Source organism: Arachis duranensis, chromosome 7, assembly GCF_000817695.3.
Source record: "Arachis duranensis cultivar V14167 chromosome 7, aradu.V14167.gnm2.J7QH, whole genome shotgun sequence".
Taxonomy (NCBI): domain Eukaryota; kingdom Viridiplantae; phylum Streptophyta; class Magnoliopsida; order Fabales; family Fabaceae; genus Arachis; species Arachis duranensis.
The window spans coordinates 67,832,078-67,844,341 of record NC_029778.3 but is presented as its reverse complement, the minus strand read 5'-3'; positions in this window follow the sequence as shown (position 1 = coordinate 67,844,341).

Genomic DNA, 12,264 nt, shown 5'->3' with positions numbered 1-12,264 from the left:
AAATCCCTGAGATGCCTCAAGGGATGCACTTTCCTCCACAACACTATTGGGAGCAACTGAACACCTCCCTAGGAGAATTGAGTTCTAACATGGGACAACTAAGGGTGGAGCACCAAGAACACTCCATCCTCCTCCATGAAATTAGAGAAGACCAAAGAATCATGAGAGAGGAGCAACAAAGGCAAGGAAGAGACATTGAGGAGCTCAAGCACTCCATAGAATCTTCAAGAGGAAGAACAAGCCGCCATCACTAAGGTGGACCCATTCTTTAATTTCCTTGTTCTTTATTTTCTGTTTTCGAAAAATCATGCTTATGTTTATCTATGTTTGTGTCTTGTGATCATTAGTGTCTTAGTGTCTATGCCTTAAAGTTATGAATGTCCTATGAATCCATTACCTTTCTTGAATGAAAAATGTTCTTAATTGAAAAAGAGAAGAATTGCATGAATTTTGAATTTTATAACAGATTAATTATTTTGATGTGGTGGCAAAACTCTTGTTCTCTGAATGTATGCTTAAACAGTGCATATGTTTTTTGAATTTGTTGTTCATGAATGTTGGCTCTTGAAAGAAATAAAGTTGTGATCCAAGACAAAAAGAGTGTGCTTAAAAACCCTGGACACCTCTAATTGGGGACTCTAGCAAAGCTGAGTCACAATCTGAAAAGGTTCACCCAATTATGTGTCTGTGGCATGTATGTATCCGGTGGTAATACTGGAAGACAGAGTGCTTTGGGCCACGGCCAAGACTCAATAAGTAGCTGTGTTCAAGAATCATCATACTTAACTAGGAGAATCAATGACACTATCTGGATTCTGAGTTCCTAAAGAAGCCAATCATTCTGAATTTCAAAAGATAGAGTGAGATGCCAAAACTGTTCAGAGGCAAAAAGCTAAAAGCCCCGCTCATCTAATTAATACTGATCTTCACAGATGTTTTTGGAATTCATTGTATACTCTCTTCTTTTTATCTTATTTGATTTTCAGTTGCTTGGGGACAAGCAACAATTTAAGTTTGGTGTTGTGATGAACGGATAATTTGTACGCTTTTTGGCATTGTTTTTAGTATGTTTTTAGTATGTTCTAATTAGTTTTTAGTATATGTTTATTAGTTTTTAGTTAAAATTCACTTTTCTGGACTTTACTATGAGTTTGTGTGTTTTTTTGTGATTTCAAGTATTTTCTGGCTGAAATTGAGGGACTTGAGCAAAAATCTGATTCAGAGACTAAAAAGGACTGCAGATGCTGTTGGATTCTGACCTCCCTGCACTCGAAGTGGATTTTGTGGAGCTACAGAAGCCCAATTGGCGCGCTCTCAATGGCGTTGGAAAGTAGACATCCTGGGCTTTCCAAAAATATATAATAGTTCATACTTTGCCCGAGATTTGATGGCCCAAACTGGCGTTCAAAGTCACCATCAGAATTCCCATCGTTAAACGCGGGAACTGGCACAAGAATGGGAGTTAAACGCCCAAACTGGCACAAAAGCTGGCGTTTAACTCCAAGAGAAGTCTCTACATGAAAATGCTTCAATGCTCAGCCCAAGAATACACCAAGTGGGCCCGGAAGTGGATTTTTATGTCATTTACTCATCTCTGTAAACCCTAGGCTACTAATTCTCTATAAGTAGGACCTTTTACTATTGTATTGATATCTTTGGATCATTTTAAATCTTTTGATCATGTTTTTATGATTGAAACCTCTTTGGGAGGCTGGCCATTCAGCCATGCCTAAACCTTGTTCTTATGTATTTTCAACGGTGGAGTTTCTACACACCATAGATTAAGGTGTGGAGCTCTGCTGTACCTCGAGTATTAATGCCATTACTATTGTTCTTCTACTCAATTCAGCTTATTCTTGTTCTAAGATATCACTTGTTCTTCAACTTGATGAATGTGATGATCCGTGACACTCATCATCATTCTCACCTATGAACGTGTGCCTGACAACCACCTCCGTTCTACCTTAGATTGAGTGGATATATCTTGGATCCCTTAATCGAAATCTTCGTGGTATAAGCTAGAATTGATGGCGGAATTCAAGAGAATCCGGAAGGTCTAAACCTTGTCTATGGTATCATACAGCTTGCCATGGAAAGGAGTAAGAAGGATTGGATGAAGACAGTAGGAAAGCAGAGAGACGGAAGGGACAAAGCATCTTCATACGCTTATCTAAAATTCCTACCAATGAATTACATAAGTATCTCTATCTTTATCTTTATGTTTTATTCATCATTCATAACCATTTGAGTTTGCCTGACTAAGATTTACAAGGTGACCATAGCTTGCTTCATACCAACAATCTCTGTGGGATCGACCCTTACTCGCGTAAGGTTTATTACTTGGACGACCCAGTACACTTGCTGGTTAGCTGTGCGAAGTTGTGTTTATGCCATGGTATTGAACACCAAGTTTTTGGATTCATCACCGGGGATTATTTGAGTTGTGAAAAGAAGATATCACAATTTCGTCCACCAGGTCACTTTCGATAACTTCTTACATTTAATCTGTTTTGTCGCTTTTCATCTTTGCCGATTTTGAAGAAATTAGGTTTGATCCTCGCCTGGTCGACCTTTGATGAATTCAGTTTCATCTTTGTTGGCCCTTATCGTGATCGGGCAGTGAATTTAGTTTTCACTTTTTCCGATCTGTAGCTTTATAATCGGGCGATGAAATTTTGCATTCCAGATTAATGCATCTTGATAAAGGATTTGTAGAAAATCTGAAAAAACTTTATTCAAAAAGAAAATATGCAAGTATATACATGTGGGAGTTTTACCCCTCTAAGTTAGGTATTTTATGGATCTTGGTTTGGTGCCTCGTTAAAAAAAAACCTTTTTAAGGAAAAAGAGTGCACCTCATCCTAAGATCCTTTACTACCTCTTAATTGTAGTACCTTCTTAAGTTGCAGGCATGCCATGACCTCGGGAGCTCTTGCCCTTCGAGTTTGGATAGCTTGTAGTAGCCTCTTCCGAGTACTTCTATGACTCGGTAGGGTCCCTTCCAGTTTGCTGCCAGCTTTCCTTCTCCAGGTTGATTTATTTCGATGTCATTTCGGATTATGACGAGATCGTTCTCGGAAAAATCTTGTGGCACTACCTTTTGATTGTATCTTGAAGCCATTCGACGTTTTAATGCCTCTTCCCTTATCCGAGCTCTTTCTCGGATTTCAGGAAGTAGGTCAAGTTCTTCCATTTAAAGTTGGGAGTTGGCCTCTTCACTGTAGTGGATCACTCTAGGTGATCCTTCTTCGACCTCCACTGGGATCATTGCCTATTCTGTAAGCTAATCGAAAAGGTGATTCCTTTGTGGTGGAGTGTGGAGTTGTCTGATATGCCCATAGGACTTGCAGAAGCTCTTCAGCCTAGGCTCCCTTTGCATCCTGTAATCTCCATTTTAACCCGGCTAATATGACTTTGTTAGCAGCATCTGCTTGTCCATTGGCCTGGGGGTGTTCTACGGATGTGAATTGGTGTTTTATATTCAGATCGGCCGCCAATTTTCTGAAGCCTGCATCTGTAAATTGAGTGCCATTGTCTGTGGTGATGGAGTATGGAATGCCAAACCTTGTGAGAATGTTTCTATATAGGAATTTTTGACTTCTTTGAGCAGTGGCGTTAGCTAGGTGTTCCGCCTCAATCCATTTTGTGAAATAGTCTACCCCCACGTTGAGGAATTTGACTTGTCCGGATCCTTGAGGGAAAGGACTGAGAAGGTCGAGTCCCCATTTTGTGAATGGCCAGGGTGAGGTTACGCTAATAAGCTCCTCTGGTGGGGCGATGTGAAAGTTGGCATGTTTCTGACATGGTGGACATGTTTTTACGAATTCTGTTGCTTCTTTTTGTAGAGTCAGCCAGAAAAATCCGGCCCGGAGTACTTTTTTGGTAAGAGCTTGTGCTCCAAGATGGTTACCACAGATGCCACTATGTACTTCTTCTAAGACATCCTTTGTGTTGGAAGTCGGCACACATTTTAATAGTGGTGTTGAAATTCCTCTCCTGTATAGAGTATTGTTTACGATGGTGTAGTATCGTGCCTCCCGTTTTAACCTCTTTGCCTCCTTCTTATCTGTAGGGAGTGTTTCTATTTTGAGGTAGTTAATTATGGGAGTCATCCATCCTTGATCCAGACCTGTTATGGCTAGGAATTTTTCTTCTTCCGAGATTGACGGGTTTTGCAACATTTCCTGGATGAGGCTTCTATTGTTGCCCCCTGGTTTGGTGTTGGCTAGTTTTGAGAGTGCATCAGCTCGAGCATTTTGTTCCTGAGGTATGTGGCAGACCTCATATTCCCCAAGTTGTCCGAGCTGTTCCCTGGTTTTATCCAAGTACTTTTTCATGGTGGGATCCTTGGCTTGATAGTTCCCTGTTATTTGTGAGGTGACTACTTGTAAGTTGCTGAAGATGATAAGCTTTTGAGCTCCAACCTCCTTAGTCAGCTTCAAACTAGCTAGTAGTGCCTCATATTCATCCTGGTTGTTTGAAGCAGGGAACCCAAATTTGAGGGAAAGTTCGATTTGGGTTCCCTGACCACTTTCTATTATCATGCCTGCGCCACTTCCAGTTTTGTTTGAGGAACCGTCTACGTAGAGATTCCATTTTGTAGGGATTTCTGGGGTGTCTATAAACTTTGTAATGAAGTTGGCCAGATACTGTGATTTGATGCTTGTCCGAGCTTCATACTGAAGGTCGAATTCGAACAACTCAACTGCCCATTGCAAGATTCTTCCTGCTAAGTCTGTTTTCTGTAAAATGCCTTTTATGGGCTGGTTGGTCCGAACCCAGATGGTGTGGGCTCGGAAATATGGGCGAAGTCGTCAAGATGTTAGTATGAGAGTATAGGCGAATTTTTCTATTTTTTGATAGTTCAGTTCGGACCCTTGTAGTGCTTTGGTGATGAAGTATATAGGTTGTTGTCCACTGTAGTCTTCTCGGACCAGTGTTGAGGCTACTGCCTAATTTTCTACTGCGAGGTACACTATAAGTGGTTCTCCTTCCCATGGCCGGGTTAGAATAGGTGGTTGTCCTAGGAATCTTTTGAAATCTTGGAAGGCCTGCTCGCAGTCCATCGTCTATTCAAACCTCTTTTCCTTCCTTAGAGTAGCGTAGAAGGGGAGAGATCTTATTGTCGATCCAGCTAAAAATCTAGACAAGGCTGCCAATCTTCCATTGAGTTGTTGTACCTCTTTGACACAAGTCGGGCTCTCCATGTCGAGTATGGCCTAGCATTTATCCGGATTTGCCTCGATTCCTCTTTGTGTGAGCATAAAACCCAAGAATTTGCCAGCTTCTACTACGAAGGTGCATTTTGCAGGGTTGAGTCGCATGTTATGCCTTCTTATAGTGTCGAATACTTGGGTGAGGTCAGACAATAACGACTCTTCACTTTGTGTCTTTATTAACATGTCGTCCACGTAGACTTCCATGACTTTCCCGATGTGGTCTGCGAAGACCTTATTCATTAATCTTTGATAAGTGGCTCTTGCATTTTTTTGTCCGAATGGCATGACGATGTAGCAGTAGTTTGCTTTCGGGGTTAAGAATGAGGTTTTCTCTTGATCAGGTGGGTACATCGGGATTTGATTGTATCCCGAATAGGCATCTATAAACGAGAGGTATTTGTATCCGGAGGAGGCGTCCACCAAAACATCGATACTTGGGAGTAAATGAGGATCTTTTGGGGATGCTTTATTGAGATCAGTGTAGTCGGTGCACATGTGCCACTTCCCATTTGATTTTTTCACCAAGATGACGTTAGCTAGTCATAGTGGGTACTTGACTTCTCTTATGAATCCTGCCTCCAGTAGAGCTTGCACTTGCTCTTCTACAGCTTGGGATCATTCTGGTCTGAGCTTTCTACGTCTCTGTTGTACTGGTCAAGATCCTGGGTATACTGCTAGCTTGTGGCACGTTAACTTAGGGTCTATGCCCGGCATGTATGCGGCCTTCCAAGCAAAGAGGTCAACATTGCTTCTTAAGAACTGTATGAGGGACTCCTTTTTGTCCCCTTTTAGGATTGTGCCAATATTGGTCGTTTTATCTGGAGTATCTCCGATTTGAACTTTTTCTATTTTCGCCTTCAAGTTGTGGATGAAGTTCTTCCCGTCCTCGAACTCTCCCGAGCTCAATAGTGTGGATTTCTTCTCCTTTGCCTTTGAGGTTCAGACTTTTGTTGTAGCAACGACGCGCTGTCTTCTGGTCTGCTCTTTCTGTTGCAATTCCTTCTGTGATCGGGAACTTCATGCATAGATGTGCAGTTGAGACTACTGCGCCAAGCTGATTTAGTGTTGTCCGACCTATCAGGGCATTGTAGGATGTACTTACGTCGACCACGATGTAGTCTATGTCGAGTGTCCTTGACCGATTTCCTTTTCCAAAGGTGGTGTGCAGGGAGATATATCCAAGTGGTTGGATTGGAGCATCTCCCAGCCCGAATAGGTTGTTTGGATACACTTTGAGCTCTTTTCCCTCTAAACTGAGTTTGTCAAAGGCCGTTTTGAACAGAATGTCCGCCAAGCTTCCCTGGTCTACCAACATGCGGTGGAGATTAGCGTTGGCTAATATGAAAGTGATGACCATGGGATCGTCATGTCCTGAGATGACACCAGCTACGTCTTCTTTAGTGAAGGTGATAGTGGGCAGTTCGGGTGCTTCTTCTCCCTCTTTGACATGATATATCTCCTTCAGATGTCTTTTGTGAGATGATTTGGAGACTCCTCCTCTCGCAAATCCTCTATTTATCATGTGGACGTGTCTCTCTGGGTGCGAGGTGGTCGTTCATTTTGTCCAGCCTCTTCTCTTCGTCTCTTCTTCTATTTCTTGGCTCATCTGATTTGTTGGCCAAGTACCGATCTAGTCTTCCCCTTCTTACTATTTTTTCTATGATATTCTTTAAATCGAAGCATTCGTTGGTAGGATGTACGTAGATTTAATGGTATTCACAGTACTCTGTCCGATCTCCCCCTCCCTTCTTGCTTTTGAGTAGGAGAGGTGGAGGTATTTTTTCCGTGTGGCATACTTCTCGATAGACATCTACGAAAGACACCCGTAGTGGGGTGTAATTGCGATATTTCTTGATCTTTTTGCCATGCTGGTCTTCTTTTTTCTTGGATTCTTTATCCTTGGGAAAAATAGGAGAGTCCAGATTTTGAAGTCTCTCCTAATCGAGAGTTTTCCTCCATGTTGATATACTTTTCTGCTCGTTCTTGTACTTCATTTAGAGATGTGGGATGTTTTTTTGATATGGTACGTCTAAAAGGTCCTTCTCGTAGGCCATTGATGAGGCCCATAATGGCGGCTTCTGTTGGTAGATTTTGTATGTCTAAACATGCTTTGTTGAATCTTTCCATGTAGCTACGAAGACTTTCTCGATCTCCTTGCTTGATCCCTAGTAGACTTGGGGCGTGTTTAGTTTTATCCTTCTGGATGGAGAATCTTGCCAGAAACTTTTTGGCTAGGTCGTCAAAGCTTGAGATGGACCTGGGGGGTAGGTTATCAAACCATTTAATCGCCGTTTTTGTCAGAGTGTTTGGGAAGGCTTTGCATCGAGTTATATCTAAGGCGTCGGTGAGATACATTCTACTTCAAAAGTTACTGAGATCGTGGCTGGGATCTGTCGTGCCATCGTACAGGATCATGTCGGGAAGTTTGAAGTCTTTTGGGATTTTGGCCTTCATGATCTCGTTGGTGTATGGGTCTTGGTCTTTGCGGGAGCTATCCTCGTGGCTGTATGGGGTAGTTTTAGCTTTGAGATCGGCTTCGATCTTCAGGAGCTTGTCCTCTAATTCGCGGTGTCGCCTAGCTTCTCTTCGTATGTCTCTTTCGGCTTCCCGCTGGTACTCGACTCCCTTTCAAGATGTTTTAGATGATCCTAAAGTGCCTCCATGGCTCCCGTGCTTCGGGAATTCTTGTCTTTGTTAGGTTGAGAAGTGTCATCTAGTGTAACCTCCGCGTTCTTATATGGCGTTTGGTTCTCTAAATCAGAGTTGTGGTCATTGTCGAGGTTGTCTTCCACGATGTTCCGAGGGTTACCTGAAACTGTAGGTCGATCTCGGATGAGATCTTCTGTATTGGTCGAAGCTGTTGTGTCTGACTTAATGACAGTGGCCGGAGCCGCCGTGTCCAACTTATTGGACTTGGTGGTGGTGCTGATCCTTTGTCACCGGAGGGTGGTGGTACTTGCAAGGGACTCCGATGCTTAAGTTAGCAAGGGTATTAAGCAGGTTTCTTGTAGAATCAGAGTATGAGTTATACGTGGGTGCTCCAGTGTATTAATAATGGTGAGGAGTGACCTTCTCTTTCAGATAAGACAGTTATCTTATCTTATCTTTGAGTGAAGTCATCTTTATCTTCAAGGGAACCGCCCTTATCTCTATAGGCTTGGACTTCCTTTGGATTTGGGTCGTGTTCCTCTATTTGGGCCCCTTTTTTGGGCTTTCCTAGTGATTTGGCCAAGCTCTTTGATGCCAGGGCATCTTGGCCAGTTTCACTGACCTTTTCTTTACTGTTTTAGGGTCATTTCATGCATTTTCTTAGTAAATAAGCATGTTTTGGGTAGATATACACTTACATCTTGATTCAAGCAAACATTGTGAACTTTACATGATTTTATGAGAATTATGCGGGCATTGAATGATAAAATGGATAATGCATGAGCTCATGACTTGGAACAGAGCTTTGATGCACTTTATTTGCTTGATTTCAAGACAAAGGAAGCAAGGAAGAGCCATGTTAGCAGCCACGTTAATCTAATTAACGTGACCACTAACGTGGAATGGGAATAAGCTTGCAGCGTTAATGGAAAAAGTGATCACCAATAACGCCTTCGAAGCCATCATAGCCCACGTTAGTTGCCACGTTAATTACATTAACGTGGTAGCTAACGTGGAGGAAAAGGGGAGCTCCAACGTTAGTGGTAAAAGTGAATACCACTAACGTTCCAAAATGGGCACACTTAGCCACGTTAAGAGTCACGTTAAGCCAATTAACGTGAACTCTAATGTGGGAGGAGAAAGCAATCATCAACGTTAGTGACACTCACCTTTGTCACTAACGTTGGGCTAAGCCAATAGTGCCCACGTTAGTGGTCACGTTAAGACCACTAACGTGAGGGGTAACGTGGAGCAAGGAATGATAGGCCAACGTTAGTGACACTCACCTTTGTCACTAACGTTGGAGATGGCAATCACCACCACGTTAGTGGTCACATTAATGCAATTAACGTGAGGCACTAACGTGGGAAGAAGGGGCGTTTGAAGCGTTAGTGACAAAGGTAAGTGTCACTAACACTCTCGAAGCTTGGGCATGCCCACGTTAAGGGACACGTTAGTTACACTAACGTGGATCACTAACGTGGGGAAAGGAGGCAAAGAGCAACATTATTGGTAAAAGTGAATGCCAATAACAATTGCGAAAGATTGAAAAGCAACGTTATTTGTAAAGGTGAATGCCAATAACATCTGTGAAGGACTAAGGGACAACGGTAGTGGTCACGTTAGTGCCACTAACATTGAAGTTAACGTGGATCAATTTGGTTTGGAGCGTTAGTGAAAAAGGAGATTGTCACTAACGTTCTCGAACCCACATTTTCACTTAATGTTAACACCACTATCGTCCTAACTAACGTCCACCCATGCCTGACTCACACTTTTTCCGCAAGTATAGCTGAGTCCATTGAAGAGTGTAACTGCTTCAACTCAAGATCAAAGGCCCATATCCAAGACTTGAAGAACTGACTAGAAGATCAAGAAGAGTAGTATATATAGGAGTAGTTTTGAACTAGAAAATGGCTTGGCATTTTGGAGAATTACACTCTGTATATTTACTTTTCCTGTAATTTCTAGTTTACTTTAGAATGTACTCTTCTCTATCATTTTCCATTTCCAGAGCTATGAACAACTAAACCCCTTTTCATTGGGTTAGGGAGCTCTATTGTAATTTGATGGATCAATTATAGTTTTCATTCTTCTTCTTCTTTCTTTTCTCTTGATTTACTAGAAAGCTTTTGATCTTAATTCAATTGGTTAGTTGTCTTGGAAAAGAAACTCTCCATAATTGGACCTCCTCTGAACCTTGGAAAAGGGAAGAGGGGATCATACTAGAAATGCTTTCTCATGTTGGACCAAATTGGGGTTTGGACAAATATTATGACATTTAATCCTCCTAACACTTTGATTTGGAAATACATATGGTATAATAAGTGACCATACTTCATCGGTTCCCATGAGAAATTAAATCAAGGAATTGGGCAATTGTTCAAGCTTAGAGAGATTGGGTTGCCAAGGAATTGGGATCCAATCACCTAAGATTGCCAAGGAGATCCATGAATGCATTGATTGAGGAAGAGATGAGAATGAACTTAATCCGGAGAATGCAACATCTCCTAAGCCCAATGAATCCCCCATTTTTGATCTTACCCATTCTCTTTACTTTCTGCTATTTATTTTTATGTTCATCTCCCAAATTTCCCATTTAAGATTCTACAATTTACTTTCTGCAATTTACTTTCCCACCATTTAATTTTCTACAATTCTCAACTCAATTTCTGCTCAGCTCAACTAGAACATTCCTCTAACTAAAGTTGCTTGACCAATCAATCCTTGTGGATTCGACCTCACTCTATTGTGAGTTTTTACTTGACGACAATTCGGTATACTTGCCGAAGGGAGATTTATTGAGAGACAAGTTTCCACGTATCAATCCTTGAGAAGAGGTCGGATAACCCTGACCTGAAGAGGTCGGGTGAGTTGTCGTTAAAATATTCCGGGTCGGACAGTTCGACCCAGGGTATGAACAGTAGTTCTCAAGAATTCTTCCCTCCCATAATGTGAGCCATCATTAAAGCTTTCATTACCTATAACATAGTCATAACCATATCCAAAACCACAATGAGGATAATTCATATGGAAAAGTTGAAAAAAAAAAAGAAGAATATCAAAAAGCAAAGAAAAGCAAACTCCTAATTACTAGCAAACCAAGGAATAACCAAAAAGAAAGATATTCACAATATGGACATATTCACAATTGCCGGTAATATAACACCATTGCTATTCCCCGGCAACGGTGCCAAAAACTTGATGAGGGATAAATGTCGGTCTAGAATTTCTCAAGGGAATCTCGTTGCAAGCATAGTCCTAACCAACAATTTATCAACCAATCAAAGTTTAAAAAGGTTTGTCACAATACAAATCAAAATAACTAGGAGTATTAATCCCGGGTCGTTCTCCCTAGGAATTGCAATGAAGTGCTCTATTATTGGCTACGAAGGGAAATTTGGGGTTGAGGTAGCAATTGACAAGAAATGTAAATAACAAGATGGTAAATGACAATTAACTAATAAAGGAAAGGAAATCAAATGGTTAAAAGGTCTTGACAAGGGTTGATGGTTAAGGATTACTATCCTTGTTACTAAGAACAATATGATAATTGCAAGGATCAATCCCATTTAGTCATCCTCTAACAATTGAAGAAAAGGCAAATGAGCTTCGTCAATCCTAATCCATAAGTCTAGCCACTCACTAATTGAATTAGTGAATACTAGTGTCAATGGACACCAATTATCAATCACTTGGACATTAATTAGTAATTCAAGGTCACCCAAGTAACCAGTGGTGCGCGAAATTGTGAACAATACTTTTCACAACTTTCATAATCCCCGGTCATGAACCCCAAGAACTTGGTGTTCAATACCATGGCATTACACAACTTCGCACAACTAACCAGCAAGTGCACTGGGTCGTCCAAGTAATAAACCTTACGCGAGTAAGGGTCGATCCCACGGAGATTGTTAGTATGAAGCAAGCTATGGTCATCTTGTAAATCTTAGTCAGGCAAACTCAAATGGATATCTTGATGAATGAAAATAAACAATAAGATAAAGATAGAGGTACTTATGTAATTCATTGGTAGGAACTTTAGATAAGCGCATGAAGATGCCTTCCCTTCCGTCTCTCTGCTTTCCTACTGTCTTCATCCAATCCTTCTTACTCCTTTCCATGGCAAGCTTGTGTAGGGTTTCACCGTTGTCAATGGCTACCTCCCATCCTCTCAGTGAAAACGATTGCATATGCTCTGTCACAGCACGCGAAATTCAGCTGTCGGTTCTCGGTCAGGCCAGAATAGAATCCAATGATTCTTTTGCGTCTGTCACTAACGCCCCACCTGCTAGGAGTTTGAAGCACGTCACAGTCATTCAATCATTGAATCCTACTCAGAATACCACAGACAAGGTTAGACCTTCCGGATTCTCTTGAATGCCGCCATCAGTTC